Source organism: Phacochoerus africanus, chromosome 4, assembly GCF_016906955.1.
Source record: "Phacochoerus africanus isolate WHEZ1 chromosome 4, ROS_Pafr_v1, whole genome shotgun sequence".
Taxonomy (NCBI): domain Eukaryota; kingdom Metazoa; phylum Chordata; class Mammalia; order Artiodactyla; family Suidae; genus Phacochoerus; species Phacochoerus africanus.
The window spans coordinates 49,877,656-49,899,757 of NC_062547.1; the positions used below are offsets into that span (position 1 = coordinate 49,877,656).

At 42.9% G+C, this 22,102-nt stretch overlaps 1 long non-coding RNA gene across 1 annotated transcript in view; it reads right to left on the minus strand.

Annotated features, from left to right (window-relative positions):
• Positions 1–3,955: 3,955 nt before the first annotated feature.
• Positions 3,956–22,102, minus strand: part of LOC125124135 (uncharacterized) — a 73,036-nt gene continuing 54,889 nt past the window's right edge. The window contains exons 3-4 of the long non-coding RNA XR_007134256.1: positions 9,189–9,235; positions 3,956–4,069 (exon numbers count right to left, since the gene is read on the minus strand). This is a non-coding gene — a long non-coding RNA (uncharacterized LOC125124135). The remainder of the gene's footprint in view (positions 4,070–9,188; positions 9,236–22,102) is intronic.

Below are 22,102 nucleotides of genomic sequence, written 5' to 3' on the forward strand. Positions count from 1 at the left end.
GTTAACCAATGAGCCAAGAAGGGACCTCCTGGAAATATTTAATTCTTCAAGGTCAGGAAAGCATAGTGTAATTCTAGTCCTTTCCAATTATCCCATTAGTCATTTTGGCTAAAATGACGTGAGATGGTTTAGTATACAGCATGGCTATGTGGTACTGTGACCAGAGCTCTAAACTGGGAGCCAGAAGACCTAGGTGTGGGTTCAAACTCTAGCACTAACTGCTGTGTGACCTTGGGCAAGTTTTTTACACTCTCTGGGCCCCAGTTTCCTCATGTGACCCAGTAAGAAGATTAACATACAGGCTCTCCAAAGGCACTGCAGACTGTGACATTATACAGTATTGTGGGTTATGAAAGTGGCTACAGAGCCAAGGTGCCTGAGTTTATACCCTAGTTCTGCCATTTACCAGCTGTATGACCAGAGGTAAGTTACTTCAGTTTTCTAAGCCTCCTTTCCTTTTCTGTAAAATGGATATAATACTAGTACTTATCCCATAGGATTCTTAGGGGGATTCAGTGAGAAACCTGGCACACAGTAAATTCCCAATAGTTGGGGTGTTGCTTTTGTTGTTGTTTTTATTGCTAATTACCAACCTGAGTCTAGCCTCAACTATCAATAATAAAATTAGCTGCTTTTGAGACAATCAAGACATGGAGGCTTTCTGCCTCCGAATGTTCCTCTGGCAGAGGTTATCTGCAGTTTGAGGCCCCACATAGCATGAATGGGGGATGTAACCATGTCCCCCAGAAGACCCAGAAGAGACAGGGACTTTGATTCAGAGGCTATTTGGTGCTGATAATTTGCATGAACATCTGGAAGTGTTTCCTAGGCAAAACCCAGAAGAGCTCTCTTTCCAGAGGCACAGCCCACACTCTCACCAGCTCTGAATAATCCACGGGGTGGGGAGAGGCCAGGAGGCTCCGAGGCATTTCACAGGGTTTCTTCCAGGCTGTGCTAGAGGGGCAGCTCCTGGCTATGCGGCCCCTCCCTGCCCCACCAGGGTCTCCGCCGGAAGGTGAGCCATCTCCCTCTTCTGTGAAAGGCCTTTCTTCCTCTGGAAAAGGCCCATCGAGATGGCGGTGGGAAAAAGTGAAGAGCTGTCATGCTTCTGGCATTGCTGACCAACTGGCCTTTGAACACAAGGGAAGAAATTAAAATTCCTAATCGTCTTTTCCGGAGGCTTAGCACTGCCCATTGAGGTGGTTCCAGGACAAGGCTTAGATGGCTTTATGGGCACTGCTTCTTTGCTCTTGCTAATTTACCATGTGCCTAAAATAGCTGGAGGGAGGCCTATAAATGGCAATGCTATTTTCCTGGACTGGGATCTCAGTTTATTGGATGGTGAGACAAAAGTTGGAACTGGATTACTGAAGAGGCTGGTACAGGAGGATATGGCTGAGATATATGGAAAAGAACTTGCTCATACTGAAGCCCAGAAGTCAATGGACTGGCTGCCCTAGTCACAGCAGCCCTGGACAGCCACAGACTCACACACTGAGACCTGCCCAGCTCACCCCTAGGAGGAAAGGGGCCAAGCTGCACATGCCCAGCCCCTCATCCCAAACACACCAGTCAAGGTCGAAGCCAGGAAGGTTGTACTAACTTGTCCTCCACGTGGAAGGGAATGTCAGAAATGGGGAATAAGTATTCTTTCCAACAGTCCTGCCTACTTTGCCAAATCCTACCCACCTTCCACACTCAGCTCCTGGGCCTTCCTTTGGGACTCTGGTCCATGTCCGTGGCTGTGTTCCACTGAAGTGAAGGATTGTCGAGGGCCAAAACAGTCTTCATCTTTGCAGTGACTCAGAGTGTAGGCTGTGTGACTCTGCCATTTACTAGCTGTGTGGCTTTGTGCGAGTTACTTAACCTCTGTGGGCCTTAAGTTCCTTTTCTGTAAATGATGCAATAGTGCCTACCTTCTGGGGTGATGTGAAGATTATTTGAGATAATTGTTAGAACAGTGCCTGAGCTACACTTGGTGATGCTGATGGCGAGGATGATGATTGTGGTGGTGGTGATGATGTTGGTGATGGTGAGGATGGTGGTGATGTTGGTGATGGTGACGATGATGATGGTGATGGTGATGGTGGTGAGGATGGTGGTGGTGGTGATGTGGTGAAGGTGAGGATGATGGTGGTGAGGGTGATGGTGAGGATGGTGGTGGTGGTGATGTTGGTGAAGGTGAGGATGATGATGGTGAGGGTGATGGTGGTGGTGATGTTGGTGATGGTGAGGATGATGGTGGTGAGGATGATGGTGATGGTGAGGATGATGGTGGTGAGGATGATGGTGGTGGTGATGTTGGTGAAGGTGAGGATGACGATGGTGAGGGTGATGGTGGTGAGGCTGGTGATGGTGGTGATGGTGAAGGTGAGGATGATGGTGGTGGTGGTGAGGATGGTGGTGGTGGTGATGTTGGTGATGGTGAAGATGGTGAGGGTGGTGGTGGTGATGTTGGTGATTGTGAGATGAGGATGATGTGATGATAATGATGATGATCCGTGTGGCCAACATTTGGCAAAGGCCCACTTATGGGAGGAGATAAAATGGGGGACAAAAAGAGAGTGCCCTTCCTTGTGTCCCTTGCTTGAACAGCCTGGCTCCCACAGGTGTTCTGGTAGCTACCCACCTTTATCTATAGCCTTCTCCATGCCAGGGCCCTGGGCCTCACGAGGACTCATGTATCCCAAGGACCAGCAGCCACAGCAGGTAAAGGTGAGGACATAGCAAAGGATATTATCCCTGACCTGCTAGTCCATCTCCCCTGGACCAGAATATGTAGCTCCAACAAAAGAAATGAGAGAAGAGCCTTGAGATCCCTATTGCCTATGAATGATGACATTGCCCAAGACAGAGACCTGGAACACCTGTCCCCCAAGTCTCAAAGTCTGCTCCCTGCTGAGAAGTTCCAGGGCCCCAGAATGGGATGGCTGAAATCCAGTCCCCTCACTGAGCTGGAGGGCCTTGGGGGCCCTCCTATAGAAACAGCTGCCATGGCAGCATCTCCTTTTCCTAACAGAGCCTCTGAAGTTGTTTTTGACAACAGGAAAGCCAATGACCTGGGGACCAAAGTTGAAACCTGGGCTAGCCTGGGCCAGCCCCAGGCCAGCCCCAGCCCTAGTCCTAGACCAAAGGCATCCCTGGACCTAGCCCAGGCCTGAGGCTTCTCAACCAGGCCCAGCACCAAACTCCCTCCCAAGTTCTGACAGACTCCTGGGCCTGCTGGGTGGGTTCACACATCTGGGCCCCACCAGCCCAGAATCACCAGGCAATTAAACTTGCCTTTTATTGTGGCCTTGAGAGTGATAAACAAGCAGACCTAACATATGGGTCATTCCTGAGACTCCTGCTTCATTGCTTTTAAGGGCCCCTTGGTGGTAAAGAATTTCAAAGCCGCTAACGCCACAGTATATTAAAGTGGAATAAATTCCTCTGAATGGTCCTCAGGTGAGAACCAGCGCTTAGCAATTGCCTCTCTTCTTCCTCTTGAAGGACCCAAGACTGACCTCTGGTGGTCTCTAAGACCAGCTGAAGTCCAGCCTTCCCTGTGTCCATCCTCTAGACTCTTCCCGGTCTGACTCTCTCCCTCCCCCCGCCTTCTCTCTTGTCTCCTCTCTTCCTCCCCCCGCCCCATCCTCTCCGCCCCCCCCCCCCCGGCCAGTTTTGGTCCTTCACTCTTTCTGTGTATATCTGTATATATGTGTCTTTCTGTGTATTTCCCTCTCTCCTCCCCCATGAGACTCCCAAACCCTCAGAAATGTAGGTGTGATGGGATTTTATTTTATTTTGTTGTCTTTTTAGGGCCACATCCACAGCATATGGAGGTTCCCAGCTACAGCTACAGCTACAGCTACACCACAGCCATAGCAACACCAGATCCGATGCGTGTCTGTGACCTACACCACAGTTCACGGCAACGCCAAATCCTTAACCCACTGAGCGAGGCCAGGGATCGAACCTGCAACCTCATGGTTCTAGTCGGATTCATTTCCGTTGTGCCGCGACAGAAACTCCGAGTGATGGGATTTTAGAATGGGACTCTTGCCGTAGTTTCAACCAAGGCACCAATCTGTGAGAAAGAAAATACAGAGACACCAGATACCAAAATGAGTGTAAAAGCTGACCCCAAATATGCACATTTACTAAGGAAATCGTGTCCAGAACTTGTTTCAGGACCTTTTATTTTTTTATTTATTTTTTCAATTACTCAGTGAATTTTATTACATTTACAGTTGTACAACAATCATCACAACCAAATTTTTTCAGAACTTTTTAGAGCCACTCAGTCCATCAGTTTCAAAAGGAGAATGTCCTCACTAACCTTTCCAGCTTCCTTTGCATTACATGCCCACTCCCCCTGTGCCACACTGATGGTGAACTTCACACCTCTTCGCCCCAGCAAGCTGCAAGCTCTCAGCCTCTAGGCCTAGGTTTATCCTGCCTTTTCTCCTTAGAATACCTTGCCTTATCTTGCTTCTCAAAATCCGGTTTATCCTTCAAATCCAACCTGTTCTTCCTAAAGCCATCCCTTACCCCCCAGTGATGAACTGTACCCTTCTCTCGGCTCCCACTTGGTCCTCTCAATTCTTTGCATCTGGTATCAAAGAGTGGGGGGGTGACAGTGGGGAGCGGGGTAGGACGGGCTGGGAATTTGGCGTTAGTAGATACAGACTATTACATTGAGAATGGATAAGCAATGAGGTCCTACTGTATAGCACAGGGAACTCTATCCAGTTTATTGGGATAGACCAGGATGGAAGATAATATAAGAAAATGAATGCATGATGTATGATGGGGTCACTTTGCTGTACAGCAGAAATTGGCACAACCTTGTAAACCAATGCTAATAAAGGTTTTTTTGTTGTTTGTTTGTTTGTCTTTTGAGGGCTGCACCTGAGGCATGTGGAGGTTCCCAGGCTAGGGGTCAAATCGGAGCTGTAGCCGCTGGCCTATGCCACAGCCACAGCAATGCCAGATCCAAGCCATGTCTGTGACCTACACCACAGCTCACGGCAACGCCAGATCCTTAACCCACTGAGCAAGGTCAGGGATCAAACCCATGTCCTCATGGATGCTAGTCGGGTTCATTAACCACTGAGCCACAGCGGGAACTCCTAATAAAGTTTCTTTAATTGTTAAAAAAGAGTGTATGTGCACACCTGTCTCCCCTACCAGCCTCCCGGATCTTTAGGGCCTGGGTTTCATCTAGGTCTTGCCTGGTAGAACATGTACACATAATGCTTGGTCAGTGAGTCAATGAGTGGGTCCTATTGGCAGGGCTCTCCGTTTCCAAAGCAGAAGGATTGGTGGCTCTTTAAGATTCTCTCAAGGTTTTGGCTAGAAATCTGTAGTCTTTGGCTTTAATTTTTTAATTGAATTGTCTAAAATAATTGTAGAATTACATGAAATTGTAGAAATTCTACAGAGATGTTTGTACACTTTGCCCAATTTCTCCCAGGGGTAACAGAACTTTTTGTTTTGTTTTGGAAAAGAATAAGGTAATAATATCACAACGAGCATATTGATATTGATACAATTTACCCGTCTTATTCTGATTTCCCGTTATTTATTTATTTATTTATTTATTGGTGCCAAAACCTGGGGGCGATGGTTTCCCCTGTTTTAACTTGTACGTGTGTGTGTGTGTGTGTGTGTCTGCGTATGTGTGTGTTTGTAAGTTCCACACAATTTTGTCACCTGGGTAGGATCATCCATCCACAATCTCAGGCAAGACATTGATCAGTTCCAACAACATAAGGAACCTTTATTTGCCCTTTTATAACCACACCTCCTTCCCGTCCATACCTCCTTCTTTCCCCCAGTCCTTACTTCTGAAAACTGCAAATCTGTCCCCTCATTTCTAAATTTTTTTCATTTCAGGAGTGTTATATAAATGGAATCATACAGTATGTAACGTTTTGGGATTGCTTTTTTTTTTTTTTTTTGCTCAGCAAAATTCCTTTCAAATTTATCCAAGTTGTTGTGTGTATAAATAGACTGTTCCTTTTACCACTGCACAGTATTCCGTGATTAGTATGAACCACAGTTTGCTTAACCATTCACCTGTGGAAGGACATCTGGGCTGATTCTAGTTTTTGACTTTTACAAATAAAGCACTTTTGTGTGAACTTAAGTCTTCATTTCTCTGGGATAAATGCCCAAAAGTGCAATTGCTGAGTGGTATGTTAGTTGCATTTTTTAAGAAGAAGCTGTCAAACTGTTTTCCAGAGTGGTTGTACCATTGTTTTGGCACTGTATATATTCTGTCCATTTTCTAATTGGATTGTTTTATTTTTTCACTTTTGAGTTTTGAAGAGTCCTTTATATACTTTAGATGCTAGTCTTTTATCAGACATGTAGTTTGCACATATTTTCCCCCAATCCATAGCTTCTTTTTTCATCCTCTTCACATGGGCTTTCACAGAGAAAAAAAATATAATTTTGATTAGGTCTAACTTATCCATTTTTAAGTGTGCTTTTGGTGTCAACTCTAAGAACTCTTTGCCTGGCCCTAGATCCCCAAGACTGTCTCCTATGTTTTTTTCTAAAAGTATTAATAGTTTTTTGTTCTACATTTAAGTTAGTTTTTTCCACTTTAAAAATATTTTTTAATTAAAGTATAGTTGATTTATAATGCTTCTTCAATTTCTGTTGTATAGTAAAGTGACCTAGTCACACCCAGTTTCCTGTGCTGTACAGTAGGAGCCCATTGCCCAATCCATCCCAAATGTTATAATTTGTATCCACCAACCCCAAACTCACCATCCATCCCACTCCCCCCCTCCGCCCCCACACTGGCAACCACAGATCTGCTCTCCATGTCCATGATCTGTTGTATTTTGAGGATAGGATCATCTTGCCATATTTTAGATTCCACATATAAGTGATATCATATGGCATTTGTCTTTCTCCTTTTGACTTACTTCACCTAGTATGAGAATCTCTAGCTCCATCCAAGTTGCTGCAAATGACATTATTTTGTTCTTTTTTATGGCTGAGTACTATTCCATTGTATATATGTACCCCATCTTCTTAATCCATTCCTCTGTTAATGGATATTTAGGTTGTTTCCATGTCTTGGCTATTGTGAATAGCACTGTAATGAACAAAGGGGTGCATGTATCTTTTCCAATGAAAGTTTTGTCAAGATATATGTCCAGGAGTGGGATTGCTGGATCATGTGGTAGTTCTCTATTTAGTTTTCTGAGGTACTCCATACTATTTTCCATAGTGGTTATACCAATTTACATTCCCACCAACAGTAAAGGTAAGTACGCTTTTCTCCACACCCTCTCCAGCATTTGTTATTGTTGACTTGTTAATGATGGCCATTCTGACCAGTGTCAGGTGGTACATCTTTGTAGTTTTGATTTGCATTTCTCTAATAGTTAGTGATGTTGAGCATTTTTTCATATTGGTCATCTATATGTCTTCTTTGGAGAAATGTCTATTTAGGTCTTCTGCCAATTTTTCAGTTGGGTTGTTTGGTTTTTTATTGTTGGAGTGTATGAGTTGTTTATATATTTTGGAGATTAGGCCTTTAAACTGCTAGAAATCATCGATGAATGTGGCAAAGTTGCAGGATACAAAATTAATACACAGAAATCAATTGCATTTCTGTATACTAACAGTGAAAGATCTGAAAGAGAAATCAGAGAAACCATCCCATTTACCATTGCATCAAAAAGAATATAATACCTAGAAATAAACCTACCTAAAGAGCCAAGATACCTGTACTCTGAAAACTATAAGATGTTGATGAAAGAAATCAAAGACAACACAAGCAAATGGAAAAGTATACCATGCTCTTGGATTGGGAGAGCCAATATTGTCAAAATGGCTATATTACACAAGGTAATATACAGATGCAGTGCAATCCCAATCAGATTACCAAGGACATTCTTCACAGAACTAGAACAGAATATTTTAAAATTTGTGTAGAAACATAAAAGACCTCTAATAGCCAAAACAATATTGAAAGAGAAAAATGGAAGTAGAGGAATCAGACTCCCTGACTTCAGGCAATATTACAAAGCTACAGTTATCAAAACAATGTGATAGTGGCACAAAAACAGAAATACGATCAATGGAACAGGATAGAAAGCCCAGATATAAAACCAAGCACCTATGGTCAACTAATCTATGACAAAGGGGGCAAGGACATGCAGTGGAAGAAAGATAGTCTCTTCAATAAGTGGTGCTGGGAAAACTGGAAAGCTACATGCAAAAAAATGAAATTAGAACACTCTCTAACACCATACACAAAAATTAACTCAAAATGGATTAAAGACCTAAATATAAGAACAGATACTAGAAAACTCCTAAAGGAAAGCATAGGCAGATCACTCTTTGACCTAAATCACAGCAACATCTTGTTTGATCCACCTCCTAGAATAATGACAAGAAAAACAAAAATAAACCTGTGGGACCTAATCAAACTCAAAATATTTGCACAGCCAAGGAAACCATTAAAAAAAAAAAAGGACAACCCACAGAATGGGAGGTTTTTTCCAACTTGAGTTTATTTTTGCATAAGGTATGAGGAGTAGGTTGAGGTTTTCTGTGGGTTTTTTGCATGCATATGGCCAATTGCTCCAATATCATCTGTTGAAAAGGCTATTTAATTTTAATTTTTACCTAGGCTAAACTGAAGGTATTTGAGGTTTAAAATCATTCCCCCCACTCCCTCCCCCAACACACAGGAGTAAACAGCATAGAGTTTGTAAACAATCAACAGAAGTATAAATAGTTACAGCTAGTTACTAGCCATCTAAAATGGTGATATTAAAGCTTTTTTCCAAAAAAAATTTTGCAACACATTATAGTTAAAGATCAACTATCAATAATACTTAAGGAACTCTTAAAAATTGAGGAAACAGGGACCAAACATCAGATCGACAAATGGGCAAAATTCATAAACCGATAATTTATCCCCCAAAACATATAAAATGGTCTTTAAACTTATGAGAAGTCATTCAACTCATAAAAAGAGAAATGCAAATTAAAGCTACACTAAAATACCATTTATCATCTATCCAATTAGCAAAAAATTTAAAACTAGGCACCACATTGTGTTGGCAAGGCTGAGGAGAAATAAACACTCTCATACGTTGCTGGTAGGAATGCAAAATGGTACCGCCTTTTAGGGGGAACTTGGCAGTATTTAACAAAACTATATGTGCATTTACCTTTTGTTCCAGAAATCCGCTTCTAGGAACATACTCTGGAAATACACCTGCGACAATACAAAGTGATATATGTACAAGTTTATTCATTGCAGCATTATTTCTAATTGCAAAATTTTCGAAACAAATGTTCATATGTAGGAGATGTGTTGAATAAACTAAATTGTATCCACACAATAGATTGCTAGGCATTGATAAAAGACAATAGGAATGGTTTCTATGAAGGGATATGGGGTAAGTTCCAGAACATATTTTGTAAGTAAAAAAGCAATCTGCAAAAGGAGGTACATACATTGTATCTATGTAGATATAGATATATTCTGAATTTTGTGTGACAAGAGGAAATAAGAAAATTACATGTAATTGCTTACTTAATTACAAAAGGAAATTGAGAAAAGAGAAACCAGAAACTACTGAGAATTGTTGCCTACAAGGGTGAGTGGGAACCAGATGGATAAGGGAGTAATTCTTCTGTGAGAGTAATTACTTATATAGTTTAGAGTCTGAAGTCATGTTACTATTTAAATACTTTTAAAAAAACAACAACAGGAGTTCCCATCGTGGCGCAGTGGTTAACGAATCCGACTAGGGACCATGAGGTTGTGGGTTCGATCCCTGCCATTGTTCAGTGGGTCAGGGATCCAGAATTGCCGTGAGCTGAGGTGTGGGTCGTGTTGCTGTGGCTCTGGCGTGGGCCGATTGGACCCCTAGCCTGGGAACCTCCATATGCCTCGGGAGCAGCTCAAGAAAAGGCAAAAAGACAAAAAATAAATACAAAATAAATACAAAACAAGTCCAATCAGTATGGATGTCAGTTTGAAAACTCTAAAGTGGAATACAAATAGAAAATGTAATGAACCTAACTATAAAGAATAATATAACCATAGTTGGGGGAAGAAACAAGATAAATCCAAGTCACTTTTTTTTTTTAAAGGGCTGCACCCACGGCATATTGAGGTTCCCAGACTAGGGGGTCCATTCGGAGCTGCAGCTGCCAGCCTACACCACAGCCACAGCAACACCAGATCAGAGACACATCTGTGACCTACACCACAGCTCACGGCAATGCCAGATCCTTAACGCACTGAGCAAGGCCAGGGATCGAACCTGCCTCCTCATGGATGCTAGTCAGATTCATTTCTGCTGAGCCACAACAGGAACTCCCAAATCCAATTCACTTTGAAGCACAGTGTTTTGACTGTTATACCGTCAATCTGAAGTCAAAAGGAAAAAAATGTAAATAAATTATTCTACTATAGGCTTTGTTCTTGCAGTGGTATGGATTAGCAATTCTGAAACCACTTTCTGTGAAAAGTCAGATTGACCAAAGAAGCAAATAGATTGAAATGGTAGAAGCCAGGTTCCTCACTGTGAGAGATAGCTGTTAAAAAACATGGAAGGTAGACGTGAAGGATGGATCCCATTCCTTAGGATTAGAATTGGACAGGGTTCAATTCCTGGAGGTATGGAATAGGTAGAGACAGCCCTCTCTCTCTGTCTCACTCTCTCTCTCTCTGTTTGTCTCTCTCTCTTCTGTGTGTGTGTGTGTGTGTGTGTTCTAGACCTGTAAGCTGAAGGGGCCTAGAAGCAATGATATGCCAGTAGCAATGGACACACCTTCAGCCCCAATCTTCTAAATATTTCTTATAATAACACAGGGAACCAGGGTTCCTTGGAGAAATAGCTGATTGCAAGGTTGAGCCAAGAAGGACTTAAAATATCTTGTCAGAGAAAGTATAAGTTTCAAAAGCTTGTAGAAACATATCCACAAAATATAGGAACCAACTTCAGGGGGCGCCACTAGCCAAATCTGGGTCAGTGTGAGCTTCAAAATAGTGATACTAATGACTTATGACCCATTAAATAAAATAAGATCTATGAGTGTATACTAATACAATTAAATATGTGACTAGGTAAATGGGAGCTAAAACAAAGAGCTCTCTCATAGAATTATGCCCTCTAATTAATGTCTAAGAAACAAAGTTAGAAAAATCACCATTTTAGGGAGTTCCTGTCATGGCTCAGCAGAAACAAACCTGACTATCATCCAAGAGGATGCAGGTTAGATCCCTGGCCTCACTCAGTACGTTAAGGAACTGGTGTTGCTGTGGCTGTGGTGTAGGCCAGCAGTTACAGCTCCTATTCAACCCCTAGCCTGGGAATCTCCATGTGCCATGGGTGCAGGTTTAAAAAGACATTTAAAAAAAAAAAAAAGGAAAGGAAAAAAAATCACCATTTATAATCACAATAATCATATTAGCATCAAGTAGAAATTATTAATGGAAGCTAAAACTGGTGGGTGATAGTTTGATAAAGAAGGGGATATTTACATGGTTTCAAAGTATCTTTCCACAAATGACTTAATAACAAACAGGAAACTGAGAACTTATAGTGGAGAAACCAGAAGACCCCACCTTAACCAAAGGATGACGGTTACCACCTCCAATAATAGGACAAAGCAACATAATGCCTTTCCAGTATAATGCTCCAAAAAGGACAGAGTCTTTTGGATTCACTTCTGTGGAATTCATGCTAAAAATGCATGATCTGAATTCTGTCATGAGGAAATATGATCCAAACCCCAACTAGGGGCTAATTTACAAAACAATTGACCTGTACTCTTCAAAAATGTCAGAGCCATAAAAGACAAAAGCTGAGTAAATATCTCAAATTAAGGAAGGCTGGAGAGACATGGTACCTAAATGCAATGTGTGAACCTGGATCAGATCCTGGACCAGGAGAAAAAAAAAAAAAAAAAAAAGATCTATAAAGACAATTGGCCAAATTTGAATTTGGACTGTGGATTGGATGACAGCATTTTGTCCATGTTAAATTTCCCAATTTTGATAATTGTACTGTAGTGCAAATGACAAATTACAAAATGTCCTCATTCTTAAAAAATACACACTGATGTATTTAGGGGTAAATAGATATAATTAATGCCTACTTACCCTCAAATGGCTCAGATATATTTGCATTGAGAAAAAGAGAACAGTGATCATGCAAACAGGGCAAAATGCTGGAGTTCCCATTGTGGCACTCAGTGGATGGGGGATCCGGCGTTGCTGTGAGCTGTGGTGTAGGTCACGGATGCAGCTCCAATCCCATGTTGCGGTGGTTGTGGTGTAGGCCGGCAGCTACAGCTCGGATTCGACCCCTAGGCTGGGAATTTCTATATGCCGTGGGTGTGACCCTAAAAAGCAAAAAAAAAAAAAAAAAAAAAAGCTAACTCTTGGTGAATCTGAATGAGGGATATACGGGAGTCCTTTTTCCCATTGTAACTTTCCACACATTTGAAATTATATCAAAATAAGAATGTCAGGAGTTCCTGTCGTGGCTCAGTGGCTAATGAATCCGACTAGGAACCATGAGGTTGCGAGTTCCATCCCTGGCCTCACTCAGTGGGTTAAGGATCTGGCATTGCTGTGAGCTATGATGTAGTTCACAGACGAGGCTCAGATCTAGCGTTGCTGTGGCTGTGGTGTAAGCCGGCAGCTGTAGCTCCAATGAGACCCCTAGCCTGGGAACCTCCATATGCCTCAGGTGCAGCCCTAGAAAATACAAAAAGACAAAAAAAATTAAGAATGTCAAAAAAAATCTTTTTCTGGAGTTCCCATCATGGCTCAGCAGTGCCAAACCTGACTAGTATCCATGAGGATGTGAGTTCTATCCCTGGCCTCGCACAGTGGGATAAGGATCAGTTGTTGCCTTGAGCTATGGTGTAGGTCGGTCACAGCCATGGCTCTGATCCTGCATTGCTGTGGCTGTGGTGTAGACTGGCAACTGTAGCTCCAATTGGACCCCTAGCCTGGGAACCATAGGCCATGGGTGTGGCCCTAAAAAAAGAAAAAAAAAATCCACCAGTGGAATATTTTATTGAATGAAATCCAGTCTGGAAAATCAGTATGTTCAACATGTAAACTCAAAGTTAGTGACTGAAGCAGGGATGTTGGATCCAGAAGCCTGCACTCAGAAGCCCTCCCACCCTCCATCAAGTTCCCACCTAAAGTGAAGACCGCAGAGGCTTGGCTATTAGCTGCTGGTCCCTCCACACTGGAGCCAAAAGTGGAATCTCTGGCCTCATCCCTGTCCATATCCTCTTCCATCTAAGCACCTCTGCTCTCTAACTTCCTCTAATCTACACCCTACACGCTTATCTGGCCTTTTCCTAATATTTATATAGGAAATGTGTCAACTGCCGAGAATTCTCAATCTCTGTATCTATTATTGCCTACTGTTCACGATGCTCAGAAATGTTCTTCCCCAACTACACAAATCTTCACTGCTGCTATTTCTTTTTCATTATTACTATAGTTGACTTACATTGTTCTGTCAATTTCTGCTATACAGCAAAGTGGTCCAGTCATACATCTATACATACTCTCTCACATTATTTTTCATCATGTTCCATCACAAGTGATTGGACATAGTTCCCTGTGCTGTATGTACAACAGGACCTCATTGCCCTGTGGCTATTTCCATTTCTGCTTCCTGCTGCAGTTGCCCATGCCTGTGCCAAGGAGGAGCTTCCTGAGGAAGAAAATGCCCTATGCTGCTTCCCTCTGGCTCTCCTTGCCCCTGGAAAATACCTCTGACGATTAGAACTCTTTGGCTTCGAGGGAGGAAAAGATACTTGCTTCCATTTCCTATGGCTGCTATAACACATTACCACAAAGGTGGTGGCTTAAAAGAATACAAATTTAGTATATTACAGTTCTTGTATTAGGGAGTCCAAAAATCAGTGGCAGTGAGCTAAGTCAAGGTGCTGGCAGTGCAGGTTCCTGCTGGGGGCTGTCAGAGGAGAATGCATTTCTTTGCCTTGTCAGTTGCAAGGTCCTGCCTGAATTCTTTGGCTTGTGGCTCCTTCCTCAATTCTCTCTCTTTTTTTTTTCTTTTTTTTAATTTTAATGATTTTTATTTTTTCCATTATAGTTGGTTTACAGTGTTCTGTCAGTTTTCTGCTATACAGCAAAGTGACCCAGTCATACATATACAACCACTGTGGAAAAACAGTATGGAGGTAACTAAAGATAAATATAGAACTCTCTCTCTCCATTTTCAAGGGGCATCGCTCGAATCTGTTTCCATCGCTGCCTTCTCTTCTTCTTCTTTTTTTTTTTTTTTGGAAGAAAAAACTCTTTTATTTTGAAAACACTCAAAGAAAAGAGGAGGCTGGGGCAGGAGGGAGGGGAAAAAAAAACTCAGAACAAGGCACGTAAGGTGTGTAATACAACAATGCTCTCAGCTCCCAGACCATCCTGAAAGCCGATCCGCTGATGAAGCGAGTTCTCCTCCACACCTCTCATATGTGCCATCCTATCTTTACAGACACTCTTGCAAAGGCACTTCCTGGACAGTTGGATGTAACGGAGCCGTCTCCGTGTAGTGGGAAACCCGAGAGACTGAACTATTAGCAGCCTTAATATCTGGATAATCCTGCATCATGATTTCAGGGTTGATTCCGGAAAGCTTTACCGGCTCCTCCACATGCTAGGTACCTGGACCCTTGGGTGGCCCCCTTTAGAAGGGTGGGAGGAGCTGAAGGACGCTGGCTTGTAAACAAACAATTGATTGCTGCCTGGGAAAAATGTAAACAAAAGCCAAGCACCTTGCCCAGGAGATGGGGCCAGTAGTATCTCTTTTGACAGAACTTGCCATCTGGATTTGCATCCTCCTCCACATTCTGGAAATTCTGCAGGAGTGAGAGTTCTGAGCCCCACGTCAAGTCCCTATGCCTGGGGATCTGGTACTGGGAGAAAGAGCCCCCAGAGCATCTGGCATTGAAGGCCAGCAGGGCCCACGCAGGAGCTCCACAGGATCGGAGGAAATGGAGACCCCATTCCGGAAAGGGGCACACAGGCCCTCACGTGCACTGGGTCCCAGGGCAAAGCAGAGGCTCCACAGGAATCTGGGTCGAACCTGACTGCAGGCCCTGGAGGACCTCCTGGGAAAACAAGGGGGTGACCATAGCTTGTTGTGGGGGAAGGGCACCGGAGGCCAAGCTCTGGGGAACACTCATCAGCTGTCCCTTCTCTTCTAACAGCACTCTGCATCCTCTCCTATAAGGACACCTGTGGTTACACCTAGGGCCCACCCGAAGAATCCAGGATAGACTCTCCATCCTAAAAACCTTAACTTCATCACGTTTGCAAGGTCTCTTTTGTTACCTAAGGTAACATTCACAGGTTCTAAGTTTTGGGGTGTGGATGGCTTCAAGGACCCTTATTCAGCCTACCAGAGATACCTAGATTGATCACTCGTGTCCAAGAGCCTTTCCTTATTATTCCAGTACCCTCAGTTTTCTTTTTTTCTTCCAGTTGTATGGAGATATAATTGATATACAGCACTGTATAAGTTTAAGCTGTACCACATAATGATTTGACTCACATCATGGGATGATTAGCACAATAAGTAGAGTGGACATCCCTCATCTCATATAGATATAACATTAAATAAATAGAAAAATATACTTTTCCTAGGGATGAGAACTCAGGATTTACCCTCTTAACAACTCACATAACATACAGCCATGTTAATTATATTTAACCATGTGTCCATTTCCCCCCTAGTCCTTTCTCTATTATTATAACTGGAAGTTTGTGCCTTTTGACAAACTTCATCCAATTCCCCCTTCTCCCACCCCCCCTCCCATCTTTAGGATTATTTACTGCCTTTCCCTGAATCGTTTCCCCAAGTAAACTGCCTCAAGTTCCAAACTGCCCATTTGCAAGAGGTGGCCTTACTTTAACTGTTCTGCTCTGTTCCACCCCCTACCTGTACATGGAGTCACCCAGCTTGTTTCTGCCCAGCTCTTCCTACCCAACCCTTTATCACCTAAATTGATGGACTCGCCTTGGTCTTGTATAGCGCTAGTCTGGGATGGAAGCCCCTGAAAGCAACAGAAATGAAGGATAATGTGAGAAAAAGAGTGTGTACAATTATGTGTGACTGGGTCGCTCTGCTGTGCAGTAGAAAATGGACAGAACACTGTAAACCAACTACAGTGGAAAAAATAAAAATCATGTAAAAAATAAATAAATAAATGGAAAACAAAAAAAATAAGAAAGAAAAAGAAATGGGGTTGAGCAAGAAGATTCTCTGCTAATTTTCCAAGGCTATGGCTGGGGAGGGAAGGGGGATGCTAAGGTCTCTCCAGGAGCCCCCATCAATGACAGCCACACACCTAAATCAAAAAGGAACTGAGCTACAATGCTCCTTGAGCATGAGAGGGAAAAGAAGACCATTGGTTCATGTTTGGGCTGATTCTAAAATATATGGGAATGAAAGCCTTTGGGGTGATGGATTTCCCTTTAATGCTGTCACATCTGTAGTCCTAGAGGTTTAACCTCTGATTTTTGGCTGTAAAACCAAAATTATTTCTGCAAACTTGACACCAGATGCTGCCAGGGAGATATAGCGGAAGTGATAAAAATCTCTTTAACAGATTTAGTGAAGCAAATACAAACTAATTAACAATTTTGGAATTGGGATTAAACACTAATTCTTTTAAACCATAAAAACCGAGAGGAATAAAAGGAAAAAATGTTCTCCCTCTGAATAACTCAAAGGAGCCATCTGTTTGTCATTGAGAAAATGGCCCAATTGATAGATTTTGAACAAATTCCGACACATTTTTATCTGGATTTGAACTCATATGGACAGCCATCCCAGAACGAAGGCATTTACTTCCTGGCTCACATGTCAATCTGGGCTTCCCTGAAGCTCCAGAAAATAAGAAATTTGTGTACTGACTCCAAAATGAGGAGACAAAGAATAAAGCGATATCTTGATAAATTCTGCCTGAGACATATGTTTCTAGCCATTAGGAAGGAAAGACGATCTGAAGTTCCTTCTAATGTCATGGTACAGCAGCCAGCGTAGGACACTGTTCTTTGGCTGGGCCTTCAATGTCAGCTCTCAACCAGCAAGGGGAAGGCCTCATCTGCTGCTGTTCTGAGGCTTTCCAAATAAAGTGACGTCCGAGCTATGAGACAGTTGAAATTGAACTTGCTGTCCTCCCGTATCCCCACCTGGACACTCTTGGCTTCAATAAGCAGTCTCATTCTTGAACCTAGGCTCTGTCTCAATTCCACCCTCATCAGGTTGGGGGATAGGGGAGAATTCTGTTTGCTCTGGCCCCAAAAATCAGTGGATTGGGCCTCATGAGTCTGACCGTGAACCCCACTCTGAGTGGATCCTGAGACTTCAGATCTGTTATAAGGTCCTTGAGGATGAAGAATTTGGGATCCCTTGTGACTAGCCCCAAAACTGGCATCTATAAATGCTCAATTAACAACAACAATAAATTACAACTTAACTGAGGTCCTCTTATGTGCTGACACCATGCTATGTCATTTAGTCAACCACATTGTGAAAGAGATACTATTATAATCCCTGTTTTACAGATAAGAAGATTAAGTCCTAGAAAGATCAAGAAATTTGTCTAAGGTCATACAGCTCCTAAATGTTAAAGCAAAATTAAAACTCAGACCACAAAAAAAAAACAAACCAAACAAACAAAAAAACCTCAGACTATCTGATTCCAGAACTAACTACCACACAAACCATACTGTATGTGTATACAAGATAATCCACTCATTCAGATCCCAGTTCATTGTTTTTTGGGTTTTTTGTTTTGTTTTTTGTCTTTTTAGGGCCTTACCCTCGGCATATGGAGGTTCCCAGGCTAGGGGTCAAATTGGAGCTACAGCTGCCTGCCTACACCATAGCCACAGCAATGCCAGATCCAAGCCTCATCTGTGACCTACACCACAGCTCTTGGCAACGCTGGATCCTGAATCCACTGAGCGGGGCCAGGGATCAAACCCATCTCCTCATGGATACTAGTCAGGTTTGTCACCACTGAGCTACAATGGGAACTCCCCAATTCATTCTAAAATATATTTGAGATTACTTTATGGAAATATAACCAGTACAGCTCAACTGGCACTACTGAGTTTTAGGGAAAATAAGGGTGGAAAAGTCGAATTGATAAGTGCATCGTGATTTCAAAGTAGGTTGGTAGCAGCACTCCGCACCTGGGGAGGAATTGGACGTACTCCTTGAGGTTTTGTGCTTGGATGCTTGGAGCAGGCAGGGCTGTGGACAACCAGTTCTGAGAAGCAAGAGAAAGTCCATCCTGGGCTATGGTTATAGTGACCACTGACGAGCTGGCCAAAGATCATGGAGGGTGAACTGCAGGTGGATGAAGCCTGTCAATCAGACCTTGGGGGAGGCCCCATGGATCAGGTGTTACACTGCCTCAGTTTCCCCCAGATGAGTCAGTGTTTGGAAGCTGAAAACAACCTGTTTCAGTAACAACTGAGAGTGCTTTCCTGGGTTTGGGCATTACAACTGCCAGTCACAGAGCAGTCCCTATTTTTTTCTGCCCTTCTTGTAGGAGGCAAACAAGCGCACGGGTTCCTGGTAGTTGTTTGAACACTTCCTTGGTCAGAGTTCCTTCCTCGCTCTGAAAGATCCTTTATAACCAGAAACTATGCCAGAAGGCAGTTATCTCGGGGCTTCCCAATGCCTGTTATCTAAAATTCTCCTGATGACAAACATACACGTTCAAACACACACATAGCCAAAATTTTATTCAGACTAGGGTTTCCTTTTTTTTTTTTTTGTCTTTTTAGGGTGGCACCCACAGCATATGGAGGTTCCCAGGCTAGGGGTCTAATCGGAGCTGTAGCCGCTGGCCTCCGCCACAACCACAGCAATGCCAGATCTGAGCTGCGTCTGCAATCAACACCGCAACTCACAGAAACGCCAGATTCCCAACCCACTGAGTAAGGCCAGGGATCAAAACTGCGTCTTCATGGCTACTAGTCAGATGTGTTTTTGATATTTTAAAAAATCTTGTGTTTTCAATTGGATGCAAATCTAATCAATATGAGTATGTCGTGAATCAACTGGATAACCAGCTCAAACCACAGAATTTCCATGTCCGCATGTAGGTTTGTGTTTATGACAGCATAGAGACCAAATAGAACCGATTTCAGCATCTCAAGCCAGTGAAAAATGAGCAGAATGGACTTCCACACCAATGATGTGATCATTGTCAAATGAAGAACAAACACTCTCATCACATGCTGTAGAAACAAAAGGATCATGATATCTATGATAGGGGCTATTTAGAACAGAGAGATGTTGTTAGCTTTGTGGATTCATTCATGCTTCATGAATGTGTAAAAGGTTAATGTCTGCACAGTGTTGTTGATATTTAAATGTATGTATCTGTGTTGGCTTTTAAGGAGATTATACCCAGGTTAATGTCTGCACATAGTTAAGCAAATTATGATAATAGAATAACTGGTCAGCTTTTTTTTTTTTTTTCTTTCCTTTAAAAGAGGCTTAGACATCGTGTAAGCTTGAAGCGCTATTATTTTCTGGACATTGCATCACCAATTTCTCTGATACAGTGGCGTTTTCCCTCTCTTGGCCAGTGGGTGTGGCAGATATTTTTGATTGGTCAGACTAACTGCTTTACTTTTTTTATGGCCTCCTTGGTCAGGATCCTTTCCCCTGAAGGATGCCGAAGGGGCCAGCAGGTTGAATAGAGAAACTGTTCATCTGACTGCTTTCACTCTTCTAAACAAGAACAGAAAGTTCTGGAAGGTCCTCGCATTTGGTCAGAAGCCTCACACCAGGCGGGGTAAGAGCTGGATCCAGATAGGCAGCAGAGCCGTCTTTATGCTCATCCCCGTGGTTTCCTTCCTCCTCTCCCCTGCAGCACTGAAGACAGGACCGTCTCCAGAGCCTGGAGGAAGGGGGATGGGAGGACAGAGCCTGAAGCTGAGAATCCATTTACCCAGCTGTGGGCCAGACTAGCGATAGATCGATGGCTGGCTGCAGAGAAAACAAATTATTTGAGACATAGCTGACTATAGACAGTGAAACACCAAGGCCATCCCAATAAAACATCGCATTGCCTTTGACTTGGATTGAACTAAAGAAGAGAAGCAAAGATCCAAAGAAGTTGTTGAAATGTTGAGATTCCATTCATGACCCTTTAAATGTAGGCAGCCTGCTCGTGGACAGTGCAGGGACCTGGGAAAGAGGTGCCACCAGTGAGGGGTGACAAGCAAGGCCAACAATGTCTGTTCAGGACACTGCTCAGGCTGCTCCTGCTTAACTTGAAGCAAATACTCACAAAGCCCAGGAAAACACTGTGAATGAAGGACATGGCCAAGCTCTAAGACACAGATATACTTGGTTTATATAAAAAACACATATTCCATTGTGGTGCAGAGAAAACGAATTCGACTGGCATCCATGAGGATGTGGGTTTAATCCCTGGCCTCGCTCAGTGGGTTGGGGATCTGGCATTGCTGTGAGCTGCAGTGTAGGTCACAGACACAGCTCGGATTCCATGCTCCTGTGGTTATGGTGTAGTTTGGCAGCTTCAGCTCCGATTATATCCCTAGCCTGGGAACTTCCATATGCCGTGGGTGCAGCCCTAAAAAGCAAAAAAATAAAAATTAAAATTAAAAAATCATAAAATAAAATAAAACACATACGAATGTTTCTAATCCCACAAAGAAATGTGCTTTCTGCCATATTGCATGAAATACACAATCCCCTTTTGGTCTGCCTTTCCTTAGTGTTACTAAAGATAGGAGTATAGGGAGATACTTCTCTGCTATAAGGAGAACAACAGTGCAAACGTGCTGCAAAAGATAACAGATGGACAGTTTAAAGTGAAGAGATGATTGGGAATGGTGGGGACTGTGCCGAGCTGGAGAGCACTTGCTCTGTCTGAAGATAGCGGGCCTTGCTCACATCTGCTGAGGCTACTGTTTGCTAAGGCAAATACTTCTGCTCAGCATCAATTCCAGGCACCTGCAAAGGAACGGAGGCTAATCGCTAAAGGGCCATCCATCCTTCAAATGTGAGACAAGCACTGGCCAATTTAAACTGGTGCTGAGCATTTTTCTGTAATACAGTTATCAATTAACAACCGGTAACAGGCAATAGAGGTAGATTCTGATGTAATGAGGCCATGCTCGCATCTTGGCCAATGGCCCACACTAACACTGCTCTGCTGATGTGACGATAACAAATTCTATTAAATGAAGAACTCCACATAATGGCAGCTATTAATACCTTCTAATATGAATAGGTGGCATTCATCTTATGTAATAGAATCTGTCCAGTTAACAAGCACTTCATTACACAGCTCTTCCCCAGTTTCTTTAAGTGTCCTCTTACCCCACTGACCACTGTCCGCTGGACGCCCTCCAATTCATCATCACTACTAAGGAGGGGACTGGAGGACACAGAACAGCACAGAAAACGTAGCCCCATTTAGGACTCAAGAGCTTTCCTCTTCTCACCTAGAACCTCATCTTTCAAGATCTCAGCTTAGCTGCCACTTCTATCAGGAAGCCTGCCCTGCTTATCTCCTGCACCTCAGTGACAATAAGAACTAGATAAAGTATCCTCCATCAAGGTTCCCCAAAACTATTTGTTTGCCTGAATCTACCATCACCCTTTGTAGGCTTCTTCCAAGCAGGGTTCTGGCAGCCACCCCTGGACCAAAGCATAGAAAGTATTTAAACAAATGCCACACAATCAGATGAATTATCAGATGGTTGAATGGATAGATTTATGGGAAAATGGATGGATGGATGGATGGATGGATGGATGGTTGGATGGATGGATGGATGGATGGATACTGTCTGCCTTTTTAGAGGTTCTGCATGGGGAAGTATTCTCTAACATGATGTTTTTAATAGCGCTCTCTCCACAAGATGGCGCTCACAATTTTCTTAATTTATGGTTTCCATAGACGATTTTCAAATTTCAGATTTTAAGCTGTCTTAGAACCATCATTCAGTCAATTTAACTCGTTTACCAATTTAATTTGTTTTCTTGTTCCATCACATTTCACACCATTACAAACATTCTTTCCC